At 41.8% G+C, this 22,500-nt stretch overlaps 1 long non-coding RNA gene across 1 annotated transcript in view; it reads left to right on the top strand.

Moving 5' to 3' along the window:
* The window catches only part of LOC135107219 (uncharacterized), a 60,852-nt gene that overhangs the window by 17,762 nt on the left and 20,590 nt on the right, over positions 1–22,500 (top strand). Inside the window, exon 2 of the long non-coding RNA XR_010271663.1 lies at positions 12,424–12,517. This is a non-coding gene — a long non-coding RNA (uncharacterized LOC135107219). The remainder of the gene's footprint in view (positions 1–12,423; positions 12,518–22,500) is intronic.

The following is a 22,500-nucleotide window of genomic DNA, read 5'->3' as shown; positions in this document are numbered from 1 at the left end:
TCCCTCAATGCATTGTAGTACCTCGCTCTGGTGCTCCCCGAGTATTCCCTAAGGCACCCCCAAGTGCGACTACAAGACACTCACCGCTTTCCCTCACTTGTGAAGGAGAAAATAATCACAATATTAGCAGAGGAAGTAATGGCATTTTGTGGCAATTAAAATATAACGACAAAATTCTCGGATAATGTAAGATAGAGAACGTATACTCTCTTTCTCGGTCTTTCTGTGTCCAGACATCGATGCATTCACTTACACATGCTAAGCCAGCTACCGAGGCCAACCACCAACACGCGGATCAAGGCGAGTCACCACGAAGGCTCGCTACATATTCACTTTATTTTTTCCTCCAGGGTTGAGTGACAGAAGGAGGACGCGGTGAGTAGGGAAAGGCGATACGGTGATGACAAGTAGCCGGTGGACGAGAAGGACGGAGAAGAAGAGCGGTAACCAATCCTCTGGCGGTCCTTAGACACCTAATTCACTGATAGAAGTATTTGTAAAGGCTTTTAATGGACCATGTTCTGAAACATTTGTGCGTCGCACCTCCTATATTTTCAAAAGGTTCTGGTTGAAGTGACGCGTGTCTTTACGGGTGTTTTTAAGGTTCTAATGATAGATTAACAAGGTTTCTACATTACAGAAAGGATAAACAGTGTTAATAACGCGGCTGATCGTGGCCTTTGAAAATAGTCGTGGTGAGAGAACGAAGTGTTTCTGAATGCGGACCAATGTTGTCTGTCCTCACTCCGTGTTTTGAGACGTTTCGAGGCTTCACAAATACCACTTTCTTTGATGACAGAGATGACCAGTAGGCTTCCATGGTGTTTCTCCCGTTCACGGTGCAGCATCTTTGTTAAATCATCACTAGAATCTTGTAAACATCCTTGGAAAATCTTGTAACTTCTAGACTAGAGCCTTTTAAGTGGTCGAGATGAGGTGAAATGTTCGGTAAATGCGGTTCCTTGTTCTTATTGATGTACAAAATAGTTGGTAAATAATCAATAGAATCTTGAAGACATCCCAGGAAACCTTGATATTTCCACTGGAAGCTGTTAAGATATGGCGGCGAGATGTGTGTGAAATCCAATGTCCTGTTCTTATTGATGTGCAAAATCTTATTCTTAAAGACACGAGAAAAGGAAACCAGTTATCATCATCATTATCATCTCCATCATCATCGATTTGTTTAACAGCTTTATTTTTCCTCCAATAATGTGTCAAATAATTAAAGAAAAAAATGGAGAAAAGGAACAAAAGGCAGGAAAACTAACGTGTGTGTGTGTGTGTGTGTGTGTGTGTGTGTGTGTGTGTGTGTGTGTATGGTGTAACAATATAATTTTAACACACACACACACACACACACACACACACACACACACACACACACACACCACTTATCTATGTACTTCTCAGCAGAATAAGAAACACAATCACCACTACAACCACCACCACCACAGCCAACATTGCTACCATTGACCACTGAAAGAAACTATTGGGTAGCGCTAAGTAAGTTTGATTTCTTGCTCCACATATTGATCTCACAGTGTTTATCTGAGTCATCGAGGCGGCGGTATGCGTTTCCTTGGCATCCCAGTCAGGGGCGGCCAAGACACGTGGTGTGAGGCCGCCGCTGTGACGGGCTGATGGCGTCACTGGAGGGAAGGAGAGGGTGCTGTGTGGCGGGTGTTTGGGGGGACTCCCAGACTGACTTCCAGGCTGACCCAGAGATTATGAGTCATACGGTGGGAATGATTGACTCCAAAACTGACTCAAGAGTAAGACTGACTCAATGATAAGATGGATATGACTGATCAAGGATGAGACTGACTCGGGATATGACCGACTCTCACACTAACTCAGGGATCAGACTGACTCAAAGGTAAGACTGACTCAAGGCTATGGGTGATTCAGACTGATTCCACAGTAAGACTTGCTCCCAGACTGACTTGTGATGTAGTGAAGTCGGAGGAAAGAAAGGCTGTAATGGAAAGTAGGAAAAACAATGGAAATATTTTTTTAGGAGATGGAGGAGTAAAAAGAAAAGATGGAAGGAAAAGAAAAAGGAAGAAAACTAGGAACATCTTTTTATTTTAAGGATGAAAGGAAGATTGAAAGAGAGAGAATGGAAAGGAGATAAAAAGTAAGGAAGATTCTTTTTAAATATGTAGGAAGAGAGAAAAAGAAGGTGACACGAAAGAGAAGGGTGAGAAAACCGAGAAAGATGTTTTTAGAATACGATAAAAGAGGAAGAGGAGGACGAGGAGGAGAAGGAGAAGGAGAAGAAGAAAAAGAAGAAAAAGAAGAAGAAGAAAGAGGAGGAGGAGTAGGAGGAGGAAGAGGAGGATTTGATTTGATTTAATTGCTTCATTACTATAATATCAAATCATATGAAAACAGCAATTATGTATATGACCTAGTCTGGCGAGCCATATATGGAGGAGGAAGAGGAGAAGGAGGAGGAAACGACAGAATTAAAAGAAAAATGAAGAAAAACAAGGCGAATACTTTCATGGAGTGGTAGAAACATAACAGGTAGAAAAAAAACGCGGAAGATTTTTTTATCATTATTTTTTACACTTTCTTATGGAGAGTAAAAAAAAAACGTGTGAAAAGAAAAAAAAAAAGGAGGAAGCCAACTGTCTTAGGTTTGAAGTGAAGGGAGGTGAACGATTGGGCTGCGATGTAACTGAAAAAGGCGCGGAGGAAAATACTGTTCGTGAGGTGAGGCAGGAAAAAAAAAAAAAAAAAAATGTGGCAGAAAAACGTTTGATTTGTGACAGTTTAGGCATAAGACGAGGAGAGAGAGAAAATGGGAAAGGTAGAATTGCATTTGTAAAAGAAGGAAGAGAACGAGGAGGAAGAGGGAGAATAGGAAGAGAACGAGGAGGAAGAGGGAGAATAGGAAGAGAACGAGGACGAGGAACACAAATAAATACAAAGGAAAAACAAACAACAGGATTCCTATTAATCTTAACGTGGCTGTTTGTAGGGAACAATGATATCCAATGCACAGTGGGAGAGGGAGTCAGGATACCAAGGGAGAGACATATAACAGCAGCAGGAAGAGGAGGAGAGAGGAGGAGGGGAGGAAGAAAGTTTGCCTACCATACTGCTCAATTAAGTTCAGTTCTGTATCTTCGTCTCTATTTACATAGGCTATACTTAGGCCAGACACAGACAGTCCTTGTGAAGATCTGGAGTATTTTTCGCCTCTGTGTGTGTACGTGTGTGTGTGTGTGTGTGTGTATGTATGTGTGTGTGTGTGTGTGTATCGGGCTGAACGGCCTTGCCCAAGACCTTTGACTAAACCGACAGACAAACAGACAGACAAACAGACAGGCAGGCAAGCAGGCGAGGAAAAAGAAAAGCAGATGTGGAATGATAAATGAGCCGGCAGAGAGAGAGAGAGAGAGAGAGAGAGAGAGAGAGAGAGAGAGAGAGAGAGAGAGAGAGAGAGTCAACACATATAAGTAATTTTCAAGTCTCCGTAACCTGACTACTGTTTTGGAGTTCGTCTTTTCTATGCATTATTAATCGTCTTGGGTTTCCTCTCCGTCATACCTTCTGTTGTTGTTCCATATGAGCTGAGTCCTTTTTATGCCTGCTGTTTATGATGTTTCGTAGGAATAGTGTGTTTTTTTCCATAAATTTATTAGCTTTTGACCATCGTCATCATTTAATTTAATTTCTTTATTTTCTCTACGGGACTGAACGGCTTAAGAGTCTCTCCCTCCCTTTGCAGTCTCTTCTCTGATTAACACCTTATTTTCCCCCACACACTGTCTCCAGATCTTCAAGTGAAAGTAATGCTTGATCCACTACTTAATAGTCTAAATTTTCATTGTCATTTTTTTTTTTCAAGCTAGTCCTCCTAAAAAGAATTACAGGCAGAAGTGTTTGATTTCACAAATAATCTTTATTGTATAAAAGTGAAGGACAAATGGTTATCTCTTTTCTTTCAAGACAACTCCCTTTCTTTTATCAATCCCTAGGGTTAATAATTAGGATAGGACAAAAGTAATGGGTTCAAACTGATGAAGTTAATTAGAAAAAATACGAAGGAACTGTTTGCCAAATAAAATGTTAGACGACTCGAACAGACTCAGCAACCACTTTCGTAGAGTCGCGTCAGTAGTTTGCTTAATTAATAGATAAATTTCATGGATAGAAACAATACGTGGACAAAGGTAAGTATGTTTTATGTAGGGACTGCCAAGTGTGGGCATGCTACCTTTTGCAACCTCATTATAAGGGAACTGTCACGTGTAGGTGTAATGGCTTCCTGTAGCTCCCCATGTGTTTTTAGGTTCTTTTAATGAACAAACCTCCTGTCCTACTTGAGACACAATCGACCTGTCCTTCACAAACAATCGTAACAGGAAGAATTTCAAAACTCAGCCCTTGCGGCACGGGTTCCTATGAAGTGCTGAGCTGTGTACCGCCTTTGTCAAGTGTCAAGTATTCTGTTCATACACTGGCCGCCGCTGTGCAAGAGCCTCGTCCTTGTGAAGTAAGTCAACCTCTCGTCGACTAGTGAAGGAGATATTCAAAGGGTATTTGTCTCATAAACTGCCCTGCTCTTACCAACTGTCCTCACTGACTCCTCTTGCTGAAACTGTGCCCTTCATTGGGTCTCTTGTTATGTTAAACTTTATTTTCGATCATGACCTCACTTCCCTCTTTATATTCATAATGCAAAAGGAAATCTATATAACCTACTTATCTTCTTTCTTTCTTTCTTTCTTCTTCTTCTTCTTCTTCTTCTTCTTCTTCTTCTTCTTCTTCTTCTTCTTCTTCTTCTTCTTCTTCTTCTTCTTTTTCTTCTTCTTCTTCTTCTTCTTCTTCTTCTTCTTCTTCTTCATCTTCTTCTTCTTCTTCTTCATCTTCTTCTTCTTCTTCTTCTTCTTCTTCTTCTTCTTCTTATCTATACATTTATCTAACGAATGTCTTGACTTTGATTAACCTCTATCTTGTTAAGCGTACAAAGGTCCGGTCAAGGGCTTAAAACAAAGAGAGTAAATTAGGTGTAAGGTTAAAACTTACTGAGAAAAATCACACATCTGGTACGAGTTTCTTGATTTTACGGTACTTCACGGTTTCTCCCATGCGCGCGAAAGTCCAGCCAAGAGCACAAAATATGACTGAAAATGGGTAGGCCTACAGTTTTGCCGCTCCTAAGAAAAGTTGACCATAGGAGCGTCAAAAGTTTATACTAAAACGTATTCAAAAGTATATAATCAGAACATCGTAAGAAAGAAAAAATAAAAAATAAAAAGGATTAGTTAGTTTTCTATTAAAATGAAGGAGAGCACAGCATATGTACCTCGCTCGTGCGGTGACGTGAGAAGAGGTACTGCAGGAGTGATGAGGAAATGGAAAATGACACGTGTATTGACAGTAAATAATGCCAATGACAACTCAAACCATGCCTAGCTAGACACACGGCTCTTGTTGCGAAATGTTTACAGTGACCATTATGAAAATTGTGAGCAAGAGAATTACAAGGAAGATGAGAAGACGAGAATTATGAAAGAAAACTATTGAAGAATGACTAAAAAAAAACTAAATAAATAAGAATACGAGGAAGAAGAGGAAATGAAAATAGTGGTGATATGTATTAAAAAAGGGTGAAGAAAGAGGAGGAAGAGAAAATGGAGGTAATGAAGGTACTATTTAAACAAAAAAAAAAAAAAAAAAACAAGAAGGAGGAGGAAGATGAGGGAGCGGAGAAGAAGGAGGAAGACTAAGAACAGAAGTCAATGGAGGACATGACAGACACACAGAGACATCAAGGGAGGTCAGTTACTCTGGCACCCTCCACGTGGCCAGCCTCTCCCTCTCCCTCTCACCCGTGTCTTGCGGCGCCACTCGCAGCCTTCCAAGTCCTCTCGTATCTTCTGACGTCACGCCCAACAAGACATTACACCAGCGCCCCTAATTAATTGCCCTCACCCATGACCTCTCACCCCCTACTGCCCTCCTCCCGCAGTTCTCCCGCCTCCCACTCCTTATCTCTCGTCTTACCCTTCTCCCTTCGACCCTTCCTGACTCATACCACTCCCTCATTCATTCCTTATACCTCCTCTGAGTCCTCTCATCCTGATCTCTTGTCCTCTCTCTCTTTCTCTCTTTCTCTCAGCGGTACTTGCCTCTCCTATAGCAGTTTTCTTCGCCATTCTGCTTCTAGATCCATGTTACATTCTTTCTTCACCCCGTATTTCATGTCCCTTCTTTCTTCCCTTCCTTCCTTACTCATCCCGTTCTTCCTTATGCATTGCTCATACCGCCCCTCTCTCTCATCTTGTCTCTCCTTTCCTCTCACTCTTTATTTCACTCCCTCATCCATTCCTCGTCTTTTTCTTTCCTCTTCGTACACATACTTTTATTTTTGACGTAAGGAGATCGGCCAAAAAGGAAATAATGGGAGAGAAAATCGCCCGCTGTCCGTTAAGTCTGCTCCCTGAAAAGAACTTGAAAAATATCAGTATTGCCGGAGAAACGTTCCTTGCTCTCTACGTAACCTGTTCCTTATCCTGGCCTCACTGCCCTCTCCTCCCTACCCTTGCGCCAAATTACTACTACTACTACTACTACTATTGTTACTACCACTGCTATTACTACTACTCCTACTACTACTACTACTACTACTACTACTACTATACGTAAACTCGTAACTCTAAGCTCTTTCCGGGAGTCCAGGAGAGTAGTAACTAAAGGTTTTGAGTTCAACACGTGATCCTCAAGAAAGTGTGAATTGCGCTCATATATACGGGCGCACTTACACACACACACACACACACACACACACACACACCTTCATCCTTCACCGTATTATGTAGTAGTTTACGTAAAAAGTCAAGGAAGAAGAAGGAAAGAAAGAAAGAAAGTAAAAAAGAAAGAAGGAAACAAGGAAAGGATAAAAAGAAAGAAACAAAAAACAACAACTGAACAAAAAAAAAAAAAAGGAAAAAAAGAGACAAGCCCTGACTCAGTGGATGAACATAACTATTTCACCTAAGCGGCTTTCACATCCACATAATTTAGCTCATCTTAACACCTGAAAATTTCTCAGCCTCAGCCACCTCAGCTACTAGTACATGCGGAGATGACGTAAGAAACTTTGCTAGGAACAGACAAGGAACTGACAAGAGGTACATGGGAAGAATAGTTGAGAAAGGTTAACGATACTGATGAAGATGGTAATGATGGAACACTGTGATGATACTGAAAGGAACACCAACGAACGTAACAAGAGTAATAAAGATGTATGAAACTACTAGCATTGTGGTGAGGGATGTTCTTACTATACACGTAACGCAGAAATAGGAAATGAACCATTCAAGATGTTTTCGTGCACGATGAACGAGAAATGAAAGTAGGCAGACACATGTGGCGAGGAAGGAGAGAGAGAGAGAGAGAGAGAGAGAGAGAGAGAGAGAGAGAGAGAGAGAGAGAGAGAGAGAGAGAGAGAGAGAGAGAGAGAGAGAGAGAGACATTTCTTTTTATTATTGTGGAATGTTTTTGGCTTATTCTTCTTATTTGCATTTTTCAGACTTTCTTATCTTGCATTTACATTTACTACTTGATATTATTTTTTTTTGTATAATTTCCTTTTTCCATTGTGTTTCATGCTGCTATTTCTTATTTTTATTTTCCCCATAAGACTACAGACTTACTAAAGGGGCTATTTGTCATATACTGTTTTGTGATATTTATTTGTAGTTCTAATGTGTAAGGCAGAGAGACTGAGAGAGAGAGAGAGAGAGAGAGAGAGAGAGTCCGAGTCCGAATAACAAGCCTACGGTGAACTTCGGCGACGCTCTTGCCTCACACCCTTATTTGTTTATGTACAACTCGGGTCAAGGGGTCAGGCCAAGTCCGTGGATGTGGTGGATGAGAAGCGAAAGGAGAATTTGTGGAGGGGACGTGGTGGTTATGAGAGAAAATGAGAGAGGAGAGAGGATAGCGATAAATATATACCTTGCTATGGATAAAGAGAAGAAGTATAGTTTTTGCGGTAAGAAGAGAAAGAGAACAGGTCCTCGTCACTCTTCTCCTGTCCTTTTCTCTTTTTAGCAGCTGTGTATCTTCCTCGACTCTCCGTCTTTTTATCTCCGCTGTACTTGTGATTTTGAGGAGGGTGATGGCTGGGGGGAGTGCGTTGTGGGGCTCAATGGTGAATGTAGGTTTGGGTGTGGCTTGAGGGTGGCGCCAGCTGGGTCCAGGCGGCGAGGAGACTGAGAGAGAGGAAGACAAACACGGGTCGTGGTGGCAGGGTGGCGCGGGCAGTCAGCGGGTATGAGGAGCTAGTCGGTCTCTTGAGTAACTGATCCTGTAATCTTTATCAACTTTTATAGCGCATCTCTCTCTCTCTCTCTCTCTCTCTCTCTCTCTCTCTCTCTCTCTCTCTCTCTCTCTCTCTCTCTCTCCTCTCTTATATATGTTTCTGCAGTAAATTGTACAAACACACACACACACACACACACACACACACACACACACATACACACGAACTAGGAAAAGATAGCATGAGTTTAACTGGAAATCTGTTTACTGCTACTTAGGTAAATGCAACTGAATACGCACACACTCACCCACCAACCAACCCGCCCCCCTGACACACACACACACACACACACACACACACGTCTACGTACACATGTGAATTAGATATACAATTAAGAAAGCATGCATTAGAAACGTTCATCAATCACGGGTGGTTTGTTTGGCCAGTCAAGAGGGCCTCCCGCCGGCGCGCCTCCCAACCTACGCACAAAACATCACAGCGAACATTCAACATTTTGTTACGATTCTGCTTGTGATTATCTGGCAGTACATACATCTCGGCCAGCCAGTGTGTGTGTGTGTGTGTGTGTGTGTGTGTGTGTGTGTGTGTGTGTGTGTGTGTGTGTGTCAGAACATAAGGACAAATCTGTACGTGGTAATCATAAGAACATAACAACATGAAAAAATTAGTGAAGCTATAAAATGGCACGTGGCAGTCACTACACGTGGCAGTCCCTGTATGGAATGTGCCTATTACCTGTTTCTACCTACTCACTGTACAACCCAAACCCAGGCAGCCTAGTAAGGACCTCCAGTTTTATTGCTGTTTAGACTTTCTTTTGATTCCATTGGGCTCCTTTTTTATACTTATACAGTGCATTAATTGATCTAATTCTCTTTCAAAGCTCACCACTGACTCGGCACTAACAGTCTGATTACTGAATTCTGCTGCAGTCACCCATCAATCTCCTTTTTTTTTTTTTTTCGTAACTTTTTTTTTATCTGTATTTATCAAATTTGAAACTGTTACTTCTTGTCCTATCCTGAGTACTAACCATAAGGATATTTTTTACACCATCATTGTTATATCCCTGTGTGTGTGCGTGTGTGTGTGTGTGTGTGGTTGTGTGGTTAGTACTTGTACACGAGCTCTGGAAGGGATGTAGTAAAAGATTTTGATCTTTGCTAATAAAACAGTTCTCTCATTAGTTTAATTCTCATCTCCGTCAATGAGGCAAGGCAATTACAACAGCAAGACTCGCTCGCTAACAATAATATTTGCTCAGGAGATAAAGGAAACTGTTATAAATTTTGTGTGAATGTATTAATGATATTTTCAAGGTTTTGACGTCACCACACCACACCACATAACACCACACCACACCACACCACACCACACCACACTGCACAACTCCACACCACACCACACCACACCACACCACTCCACAGGATACAACATTAAATGAAGGACTTGGAAAACCGTAGAAGAAATTTACAGGACTAGAGTATTGAATGGCATTACAGAAAAAAATAAAAGATCTCTTATCTCATTCAATGGTAGATTTTTTTTTTTCCATAATTACCTACACACACACAATTACATACACATGTGAATTAGATATACAGTTAAGAAAGCACGCATGAAATAGTTCTGTAGCTCAAAAAAGACAAAATTTACCCCTTGTTGTTTTTTGCTTTATTTTATTGTATCAATGAATTTTTTTTTCATAGTTTTCTGAATTGAAAAAAATAAAGAATGACCATAACAGTAAAAAAAAAAGAAAGAAAAGGATTAATCTTAGAACCATTTGATCATTGTTGTTATTATTATCATTATTCTACTTTTGAGGAATATTTAACCTGGTTTTAATTTCCATTTATTCTCACAGTTCTATCAAGTTATATAAGATGGAAATATTTGGTAATTTTAAAGAAATGGAAATCAGTTTATCCATTTTTTGATATTCTATTACTACTCTTATAAAGATGAGAGAGAGAGAGAGAGAGAGAGAGAGAGAGAGAGAGAGAGAGAGAGAGAGAGAGAGAGAGAGAGAGAGAAAGTGTAAGCGCTCATCACATCTACATAATTATAAGTTTGGGCGATAAAAATAAATACTATACATGGCAAGACAAACTGAGGCAAAACAGTTAAGACAAGCTGAACACTGGTCGTCGAAAATGAGAACCAACCAACCAGTAATAATGAAAATAATAATAATAATAATAATAATAATAATAATAATAACGATAATAATAATAACAATAATGAAAATTCAAACATTCGCCCTCAGAAATTCAGGTATTTTCATGCGAGAGGCGAAATTAAATGGAAAAAAAAAAAGTCGACGAAGGAATAACGAACGAAAATAAGAGCAAGTAGGAAGAGGAAGAGCAAGATAAACGGGAAGTCACAACCAGCTAGAAACATGATACGCTAAACTGTGAGGCGGAAAATGAAAGGGAGTGGCCGCGGCTGTAGTTCTATTTTGGGTGACTTCTCCTCCTCCTCCTCCTCCTCCTCCTCCTCCTCCTCCTCTTCTTCTCCCCCATCTCACAGCTTTTCTCTCTTTTCTCCCTCTTCTTTCACAATCTTTCTTTCTTTCTTGCTTTCTTGCTTTATTTCTGCTTCTGTTCTGCTTGTTTGTCTGTTTGTCTGTTTGTCTGTCTTCCTGTGTGTGTGTGTGTGTGTGTGTGTGTGTGTGATTTTGTCTGTTTGTCTTCCTGTCTTTCCGTCTATCTTTGTCTGTCTGTCTGCCTGTCTGTTTATCTGTTTTTCGTATTCTCTCTCTCTCTCTCTCTCTCTCTCTCTCTCTCTCTCTCTCTCTCTCTCTCTCTCTCTCTCTCTCTCTCTCTCTCTCTCTCTCTCTCTTAGCGAACAAGAACACTTCAAGGGAAATGAATGAGGGACTGATTAATTAAATGGTAAGAAAGTCTCGTTGCCTCCCACCCTGCCCTCCTTCCCTTCCCGGTACCCAATGCCACTCACTGGTAAAGATTCATGCACTGTTATTTCTGACAACCACAAGCACCACTTCTATACTCCACAGACCCCGCGGATGCAGCTGCTCCTGAGGGTTAGGGGTCGGGGGGGGTGGGAGGGAATGTCTGCTGGCTGCTCCCATCCTTCATATAAAAAAAAATGTGTCGCTTGCTTGACTCACCTCCTCTCCACCTGTCGGGTTTGGCCTGGTGGCACGCACGTTTATGGGAGGTTCACCTGTCTTTGCCTTTACCTCTGAGAAATGGTGAAGTTTTCCGTGGTCTTTGTTATTGATCTTAACGAGAAACTAATGTAGCTTACTCAAGTTAGTTCTGTTTTTTTTTTTTTTTACTTGCTCTCGCGCGCGTGTCGAGGAGACTCACTCGTCAACGGCACTAAATTGGGGAAAAAAAAAAATGTCGTTTTGCTTGCGGCTTCTTAAAAGTTAAAGTGAATAAAGATGATAATTAAGGAAATGTCTTTATACAGTTCCATATCAATAAATATATTTTTTTTCTTCTTCTACATGGGACGCTTACTTACTTTTAACGGGGCATGATTTCCTGGTATTCCGCTCATTTCATAAATCAACTTTTCAACAAATTGATATAAACTGATATAAATTACACACAGTTATTCATAAATCACAGTTTTTCTATTATATAAGAAAGAATTTCCATGTAAGCACTTCTGTTCTCTCATAGTTTCCTGTTCTTGTATCTATTTTCATGCGCCTCTTAGGTATTCCTGTCATTTCCTTGTAAGAATATCTATCGTCTAGGCATCAGACTTTCTTTGATCCCTCATCGTCGCCTGTCTGGCGTAGTGTTGCCTCAGGTGTTTCCTCTTTCATCAGCCAAATGTTCGGTGCTGCATGGCTTTTCCTCCCCTCAAGGCCTCGATAACTATTAAGAGTCTTGATGGTAATGTCAATTACCTGGAATATATATATACTCGTATATATATATATATATATATATATATATATATATATATATATATATATATATATTATATATATATATATATATATATATATATATATAGAGAGAGAGAGAGAGAGAGAGAGAGAGAGAGAGAGAGAGAGAGAGAGAGAGAGAGAGAGAGAGAGTACATTATGAGGTCTCCGTTCTCAGGCATGTTTGTTTTCTCTACAGATGGGACGACCGCAAGAGTACCACACACTCCAGCCCGCCTCGCCCTGCCTGGCTTGCTATCACGAGCACCATTAGTTCAGCCAACAAGCACACGGTAAGTAGTGCCTTTGATGCCTCTACACTGGTCCTGCGGATGTTTTCTGGCAATTGCATTCTTTATTTTATTGTGCTAACATTCGTATATAAGTACATACTAACATAATGGAAGATGCATGAAGCCGTCAGGCCTACGCGTGCCAGTCCCTACCCAGGATACACATTCTCGTGCCTATATCTCCCTATATCTACTTATCATCCCATCATCCCAATACATAAATTTATCTAATCTTTTTTTTAGAGCTCCTTATTGACGCGATACTAACAATGTGGTTACTTTTCCGTTTCCGGTCATTTAATACGTTATATGAGAGGCAATGTCTTCAAATCTCTCTTTAAGATTTAACTTCCTCCTCTTAGTTTTGTGGATTGCGCTATTTTCTTGTCTTATTGTCTTGTTTTCTTACGAAATATACAAGCTGGCTTTCGTTTTGGAAATCTTTGTTTTTTGTTTCTTTTGTTTTTGTGGGGGAGGAGGAGCGGCAACATAACGAGCCTTTTCTCAACATTTTCTTGTCCTAGGCCGTCCTCCTTCAAGCGAGAGAGAAAAAAAAAAAATAGGGAAACATTTGTTCCGTCTGAGTTTTTCGTTTTCTTCACTTAAAAAGAGGAGGATCAAGACAGTAGAAAACTAAAGACAATTTCCTAACGTTATTCGAATCCTTTTCTATTGACCTTTTTTGAGGATAGGGTGGCAAATAAGATAGATTTTTTATCTTATTATTATTAGTGTTTGTATCCCTTAGGCAGCCTTTTTTTCTTATAGTATACACACGAGTTCCGTCGACATACCGTATCTTTAATGCGTCAAGGAGTCTAGTCACGGGCACAAAAATTGAGAGAAAAGAAAAAACGCTCAATATGTCTCCTCCAAGAAGTATATTATGTGAGACTCTGAAATAGTTGACCAGTATAGTTAAGGAAGCCTCTTGATACGCCTCCCTTGCAGCACCTCAACGCATAGGCAGGAGAAAAAAAAAGCAGAAACAAATAAATAATCCCTAAGTTTACCAGTGAAGGGATGAAAAAGGGAATATACTGAGATGTGCTAATAACAAAGCTATAGGAAGAAAAAAAAACATAAGCAAGTAGAGAATTCGTAAGTTTGCCCGTGAAAGGGATGAAAGAGTGAAGATAATTGGGTGTGTTCATAATAATGGCTTAGCTGTGATACTTAACCCAATGTCACTCTCCCCACTTCTTCTCCTTCCCACTGTAAGTCATGCAGTGTTTTCTTTAAGGCGTCCTGCAGGAACCCCCGGCTAGGAGTCACACAGTCCGGGACCATTAATCATGCGGCTGTCCTCCCTCAAGGTTCGGACCCTAATACCCGCCCTATTGTTGGAAGGAGAGGGGAGGGAGAGAGACGAGTGTGGAGGGCTTGCTTGGACACGCCCATCACCTGCTGCCACTCGTGGTAACTATAGGAAAGTTGTCACTATATTATAAGGACTGTAAGGACACTACACTACCATCGTCCGGCGCTGCGTTACGACAAGAACTCAGTCCGCTGTTTTTTTTTTTTTTTTTTCGTGATATTTTATATTGCGATTTGATATTAGTTTTGATAGGAACTTTATTGCTTTTTACAAGACCTTTTTTTGTCTTTTCTTTTCTTTTCTTTTCTTTTTTTTTTTTTGCTTTTCCTCAACGGGACCTTGCGTTTCCTTTACATGGTCTTTCATTTTTTTTATTTTTACTTATTCATTTATTTATTTATTTTTTTTTTATGACAACGTCATTCTTCATCTTCTTCTCACCATTATTTCCTCATTATGTTATATAACTAACACTGATGCCGTAACCTTCACTGCCTCTACAAAGGTGACTTTATTATTAGTACCACCACCACCACCGCCACCAGGTCATCGCCTGGCCTCGGCTGTGTGGCCTCGGCCACACAGTATGACCCAGCCGGTCGGGACAGAGCGACCCATGATGTTACAGGCAGCGTCCCTATTTGTTATGTTAACATCAGCGAACAAAATTTATGGAGATGACGACATCAGGAACATGAGAATATAAGAAAATAAGGAGCCTATAATAGCAGACCTACACGTGATAGTTTCTGTGTAAAATATACCTATACCTATATCAACCTATCATGCCTATCATGTTTAGTCTTGTTTCTAAGCTCCCTATTGACTCACAACTAACAAACTGATTCCTGAGTACTCAATTACTATCTTATTTTAGAACCAGTTTCTTCCTGTCGTTAATTGCTGTTCACTATATTGACCACTAAGTTTAATAATTTTGTCACTATTGCGTTATCCATTACGTTATTTAAATTCCTTTATAAGATCCCCCTCGTAATTTTCGCCTCTCTGACTGATGTAATCGTATTGAAACTTCTGGACCCTTCAGTCGCTCTGTTCCTTTTGAAGATCCGACTTCCCAAGAACAGACACATTTCTGATGACATAACCCAGCCACTCCTGACCGCCTCGTTCCTATACCTCATACCTCGGAGTGAAGCAGAGGACCATATTCTGAAACTACTTTGAAAAGTCTCTACTTGAACTTACACGGGCTTTAAAGGATGTTCTTGTGGTTCTAGTGATAGATTACCAACATTTTTACATCATTCACAGGAGAAACGCTCTTGAGAGTTCGGCCAATCGTCTCTGTGGCCTTTGAAAACAGTCGTGTTGAGGGAGCAGAGTGTTTCTGAGTATGGGCGAAGAGCGGTCGTGTCCTGTGTCCTGTAGCGTCACTGTAACAGCACTGTGTGCGCCTGGTGGGGTGACTCGTGAAGCAATACAGATAAGGAGGCATTAGTATTTTGGTTCCCTTTAATGTTATATATACTCATTCATTAGAGAGAGAGAGAGAGAGAGAGAGAGAGAGAGAGAGAGAGAGAGAGAGAGAGAGAGAGAGAGAGAGAGAGAGAGAGAGTACATTATGATGAGTGAAAGGGTAAGAACGCCGCGATGAAACAGACTTGGGTTGTTTTTAGTCGCCCATTAGAGTCCACATCTGAAAGAGTATCATGTTGGCTTTGTTGTGTCTGCGGGGAGTGGGGAGGCTGGGAGGACTGGAGGGAAGGGAGGGAGAAGTGGGTCGGGGAGCAGCTTATAGTAACTGAGTATGTGAGAGAGAGAGAGAGAGAGAGAGAGAGAGAGAGAGAGAGAGAGAGAGAGAGAGAGAGAGAGAGAGAGAGAGAGAGAGAGAGAGAGAGAGAGAGCTAAGCAAATGAGGAGAATGTTTTTGCTGTGTGAACTGATGTAGGGAATACGTGGGAATAAATTTCTACTTCTGTTTTTATGTGGGAGCATTGAGTGTATTCCCAGAATTTTAAGTTTTGAAGTGAATAGTGGTTTTCATTTTTTTTTTTCTTTTTGTAATCTTAGTGTCAGTTTGTCGAAGATTCTGCATCGATATTGTGATCAGACATGAAAACTTAAAAAAAAAATCATCTTTGTAGTTTTCATAGTCTTTATTCAGTACTACAAGTGTGTCCCGGGAGGTGTTCCTGGCGGTGGTGGTGAAAGGAAACGAGTATTCATGTACAGAAAAGCGAATAAAGGACTCTCAGATCTTTATATCTTTCTCGTAATAAGTTGACTTTGCGGCTCATATTCTTAAACGCTTTAGGACCACAGAAATGACTAATCCGGTTGTCATGAGAGTTTATATCCTCATTGACGATCCAGAGTCCTTGTGCACCATCCGTAAAGCTATAGGAATCATCCTTGTCAGCGTCAATAACTTCCACTGAAGGTAGTAAAAAATTATCAAGGACTGACGATGAAACGTTTTAAAACTCAGGAATATCTTTCTTTTCGTTCAAGAGGCTCTAATTGAAATGACGGGTTTTTAAGGATGTTTTTATGATCCTAGTGACCGATTAACGAGATTGTTACATTATTAACAGGAGAAACGGTCGTAAAATCCAGGCTGATCATCTCTGTGGCCTGTGAAAATAGTCGTGGTGAAAGAGCAGAACGTTTCTGAATACGGGTCTATAACACGCTGCTGTAGGGAGCGGCAGGGTGAGCGAGGGATGTCGCATTTAGGCCAAGGTCTTTTAGAGTTTAGAAGCGGTCAACGAAACGCTGCGACGCGCCTTTTGTTGATCCAGCGCCGCCTCGCTCGTGGACGGCAGCGCCTCGCCTCCTTGACGCGGTGCCTTAAGTCTCATCGCGCCGTGTTTGTTTGTGTGCTGTGTTGTTAACCTTGTTCTGACTCCCCGAACACTCGCACTCATAATCTCTCATGACTTTTCATTTACGATTCTGATATAAAAACCAGGTCGAGTGCCAACCAGCCACCCAGCCAGCCAGCCATTTACGCAGCTTATTTAAACAATGCGAAAATATTGGACAGTTTTATGACCACGATGTTAATTTGCAAAGACACACGATACTTAACCAAAATTCATCCGTTCGTCATAAAATCAAACTGCACCGTCATTCTGCGTCTAATGCTTCACTTCAGTAATGAGCGTGACGCCGCTGTGCCTCGGACCCTGACGCCTCCCCCCCCATCTCTCTCTCTCTCTCTCTCTCTCTCTCTCTCTCTCTCTCTCTCTCTCTCTCTCTCTCTCTCTCTCTCTCTCTCTCTCTCTCTCTCACAGGCTTTCCTTTATGAAGTGTTGTGATGCACAGAAAGATGGATGACTTCTGAACTCTTGGAAACCTTGATCTGTTCCCCTCTTCTCGTTCCTCTCCCCTGCATAGAGTCCAGACGTTCTTGTAAGTCTAGAGTACGTAAATGGGCGAGAGATAGAGGGGAGAGAAAAGGAACTACAACTGTGGAAGATGAAGGGGAAAGTCAGATAGTGAGATGGGAGAATGGAATTGCGGTAGAAGTGCAAGGGATAGAAACAAGTGAAAGAGACTCTTACTTGGCGCCAATACCTGATTAGGGAAACTGCCGAAGTAGAAGAAAAAGATGTGAAAAGATTAGTTTGAGGAAAAAGATGTGAAAGATTAGTTTGTGTGAAATGATGAAGTACAGTATAGGAATTAAGAGACGGCAGTAGCTCTGTGATATACTTACCTTTACATCACGGTGCTCGCGACTTACGTGTGCGAATTCCGATGTGGCGCACGACTGTTTCTTGATGGGAAAGGAAGCGCACTCTCATAACTGTAGCAGCCACAATATGATCTGGTTATTGCAGCGCCGGAACTCATCTTTCCCCATGAGTCCCGTAGTGTGGGAAGGCATGGGCGGGAAGTGAAAAGAATATAAGCAGTGGATTACCTCATAGTACGATTATGGTCATAGTAGGTACGCGTACATCGACAGCTGGGTTCACGTTCTTGCATATATCGGTGACTTATCTTGCCTACTTTTACCAAGCTGTAGTGGAGATCATTGTAGTTTTCAAGGCTATTCTCATGATTCTAATAGTGATGGCTTAACAAGTAATCTGCACCATCAATGAGAGAGAGAGAGAGAGAGAGAGAGAGAGAGAGAGAGAGAGAGAGAGAGAGAGAGAGAGAGAGAGAGAGAGAGAGAGAGAGAGAGAGAGAGAGAGAGAGAGAGAGAGAGAGAAAAAACACTCATGAAAACGCAAATGATCGTCTCTGCAGAGTTTTAAAATGAATCCTAATGAGAGAGCAAAGCGTTTCAGAACACAGGCCACGGTCACAGCAAACGCATACCACAACACCAAATGCTCGTTAAAAAAAAATTCCGCCTCATTTTGTACATTCCCACACACACACACACATACACACACACACACACACACCTTAATGTTCCATCTTTGCTCTGCCGTGCCTGCATGCTGCCCCCACCGACTTACACGCTCCCTTCTCCCTCTCTCTCCGTCCCTCTATAAGGCAAGCCTCGTCGTGCACAGGACAACGACCCCCCTGTGCTTCTCAGCCTGAACGTAATGGAGTGTTCATTCAGTGTTTTCTTAGTAGCAGCGGCGCCGAGTCGGGTTGGTGCTCCTTGTGACGCCTCCGCCTTGTTAATGACCAGTCCAAACCGCCCCGACCCGCCCCACGCCGCCTGCACCATGCGGATAGAGTGGAAATTTATCACTCAAGCCATTGCCGAGTGTTGCAGTACTGAAGGAATAATTTGTGTGGAGTATACACACACACACACACACACACACACACACACACACACACACACACACACACACACTCATATCTTTTGTATTAATAAACACGACGAAAATAATGACGTAGATGACGTGAGGCGAGGAACAAGGCATGAGAGAGAGAGAGAGAGAGAGAGAGAGAGAGAGAGAGAGAGAGAGAGAGAGAGAGAGAGAGAGAGAGGGGGGGGTAGATGGTGGTAAACAGACAGACATACAGCCAGACAACTGAATTTGAAGACAGACGGACAGAGACAGACACAGAGATCGCACATTGGAAATATAAAGAGAAAGACTGCCAGCGTGGTCATGTTCCCAGGCAGGATGAAACACATTCCTTGTTACTTAACGATTTCACTGCGGTATGCAATAATTCACGGCACTAAAGGCTATGTATGAAAATTTTGGTAGGCATATGCAGGAAAGAAGGGGATCGAAAGAAAAAAATTGCAGTTTCTAACCAGCGCAGTGTTTGGAGGGCGATGTACAAGAACAGATGTCTCAGAGTGGTTAGTGATTGAGGAAAGACGTGCCAAATACCAGTGAAAGGGGTCCTTATGCTGGATCCTTTATATAATGCGAGGACTGATTCTGACTCCTGCTGCAGTGCGTCCCATTGGTGAGGATATGGCACACACACACACACACACACACACACACACACACAAAGCCATCCTTCATTATCAAAATGCATACAGTGATTAAGGTTTTATACACTTTATTGAACGTATTAATTAGGATCCGCGAAATTTGGGGGAGCTGTTCGTGTCTTGTAATGCATCCAGACGTGGTAGTGCAGAGAATAGTAGTGTTTGGGAGGCGGGGATCAGAGTATTAGAGGAGAAGCAAGCGGATTAATGATGGTGGTGGTGGTGGTGGTGGTGGTGGTGGTGGTGGTCAAGCGCCTGACTCTAAGCGGCCACCGTTACGCGAATCCTAAGCAGCTGCACCTGCTGTTCTCTGTCCCTCGCCGCCGTGAATTTACTAGTTGATTAACTTTACCAGAGTTATTGATCTTCCTTTGTTACACATGTCTGTCTAAGTACTGACATGAATTCTACTTAAATTCCCAAGTTACAGATAATATTATAATAGAAAAAATTGTACAGTTGGAATTTGCCCGCTGGTGCAACAACTTAGAGATCAGTCTCAGAATCCTGGGCTGGCTGGAGGCAAATTATTATTATTTTTTTTTTCAGCTTTTTCACTGTAGCTCTTGCTCACCAGCCGTGCATAGACACGGGACGTTAGTTGAGGAAGAGACAAACAAGAACACTGCAGCACTAATAACACCGAGATTAATCATAATTTTGTTTCAACACGTGAAGACCACCAGGGAAGAAGGTAAACCTCGGGGTGGCAGGATTGACGGAAGCCTTCCCAATGTTCCGTCATGGCCTCCCGCTGGTGAGATGAGACGCCTCGTCCCGGGAGGCGACATGATACACGCACCGCACCAAAAGGGGGTTCCGCACGGGGTGGCCTGACTCCCCGCCTGAGGATATGAAAACATCTTTCGCTCGGGTTGATTGACACGAAGGTTAAAGACAAACATTTTCGTGCTTCCTGACCTTGGCGAGGCGGCGTGGCCTTCCTGGGGGCCAGGGTTATGTAAGTGTAATGGTTGTCCCTTGAGGCAACTAACTCGACCTTCAACCTGTCACAAAAAAACGGCTCTAATTCATCATAATAAACAGTTGTACGATGACTGAATCTTTTTTCACGCCACGGAGATAATACACCATTGCTATTTTGTCCTTTGTGAGGCTTCTACTCTCATCATCCACTCGCCTGCAGCCTCGACGAATACGTACTGCCTTTTGAATGAGTCGGCGCTTCCTGGTGCAGTGAAGGAGACGTGACACGGTCGAGGAAGTGTGAAGCAAGAAGCAGCTATAAGGTGGTGAAAGAGAAAGAGACAGAGAGCAGTGCGTGGCAGACAGATGAGGTCAGCGAAGTGAAACAAGAGAAGGAAGAATAATGTGACAAGAGGAATGTTTAAGAGCATGTAAGAGATTGAAGAAAGAGAAATTATACAGCAAGTGGCGCCCGTAAAGGTGAGGAAAAGGAGAAGACACAGAGGAAGGCGTGGTGGACAGATGAATTTAGATAAGTCGAACAAATGGAAGCAGTGTGATGTGAAGATCAGTAAGGGGAACGTTCTTGAGCATGTTAGGGACTGAAGGAAGGCAAAATAAAGTATAAGAAGTTTAAAAGAAGTGAACAAAACGTGAGATTGATGAGTGTAAACGAAAGGTGAAAGCAAATATAGAAACTTGAGGAAGATGCAGAAAAACTAAAGGAGGAAAAGTACACAAAAGAATCAAATATACAATGGAAAGGTTGCCGGCTCGATGAATCACAATCTTGACAAAACAGTGGAGTGGAATAGCTTAGATGTGAAACTTAGCTCTCGTGAGATGAAAAGTGCGGTCAACTGCCATTCCTTCTCATCACTTTCTTCTTATGTTCCTGTCAAACATGCATATCACACTTGGTTCAGGTTCAGATTATACGAGAGTTTTATTATACCATTGAAATTCTTACCACTTGCCTTCCGTCATATGTCATTTGTCAGTTCGGCTCAACTTAAACTTGACAATTTCAGTTTACTTTCCGATGTGTGGCGATGCTTCTCTTCAACTTGCGTCAGCTTCAGAACTTGGGAGAGATTTATTATTGCCATTTGCTGTTTTAGGAACCATTGTTTATTATCAGCAACTTTGTTAATTTTAGTTCAGTTCCCGATGCGTGGTGATGCTTCTCTTGACTGAAATATATATAAGGACATTTTAATTGCAAGTTTTTCCTTCCTTACTGAAAATAGGTTTACAGGCTTTCTTTTCTTATTCAATTTATTTGGTGGCGCTTGTCCACTTTTCTTTGGTTGTTTGTGTAGCCATGACCAGCATCTGATTAACTCAGCCTTCACTTCCACTGTGTTTAGCGGTTTCTTTCCCCTCATTGTTAAAGGTCACACGATAAAGTTAATCTTTTCTCTTTCGCCCATATTCCATAATGAACAAGCATTGTACGAGTTCTTGAATAAATGCAACAATATCTACACGATAAGGCATCAGGAAATGAGTTTCTTAATAAAGTCCTGAATCCACCGCTCTGCTTACTGTCTCTCGGCTTGCAGCAGAAAAGGAGACTTAAGATATAGGGTAAATACAAAACACAAAAAGTTAATGCAGCAAGTTACTCGACTCAGTATTGTGCATGACTTAACTCTACCTTTCTGTCTGCGTGGCTGTGAATAGTAAAACTAGGCGATGAGAGCCAGTAGAGTTTTAAGCGATGATGCTTTGTTGCGGACAGCCTGTGGTTCACTCTACATTAACCTGAGCTGACAAGTTGTTATCATCCGTACGCTTCATCCCCTTTCCCTTTCCACCATATAAATCATCATCATCATCTTCATCATCATCATCATCATCATCATCATTATAAGCAATACTACCAGCTTTTGAGTCAATACTGTCATACCTCTTGTGTCTGCGGTGTGTGTGTGTGTGTGTGTGTGTGTGTGTGTGTGTGTGTGTGTGTGTGTGTGTGTGTGTGTGTGTGTGTTTGTGCGTGCTTCTTGAGCTGGGCTAGATATATATATGTTTCCCCTTTTTCCTCTTCTTTTTTCCCCGCAAGGTTCATACAGCATGGCTGGCACACTTGTCTTGACACTCCGCCATAATGACCATTACAACACGTCACTTGGTCTTGTTTTCCTTTACGAGCGAGCACACAGTAGGAGAGCGAGCGAGACTTCTGCGGGTCAGATCAACAACATCAGATCCCCACCTTTTGGCTGCGCGTGGCATGAGGCAATCGGCCGCCACACGCCTGCTCAACACATACAGCATAACCACAAACACTGACATTTTAAGAAGGACTCACTTATCAGCAGTACCCTTCCTCTT

This window comes from Scylla paramamosain, chromosome 15, assembly GCF_035594125.1.
Source record: "Scylla paramamosain isolate STU-SP2022 chromosome 15, ASM3559412v1, whole genome shotgun sequence".
Classification (NCBI taxonomy): Eukaryota; Metazoa; Arthropoda; class Malacostraca; order Decapoda; family Portunidae; genus Scylla; species Scylla paramamosain.
Note: the sequence above shows the minus strand (reverse complement) of the source record. Positions and strands in the feature narration are given on the sequence as shown.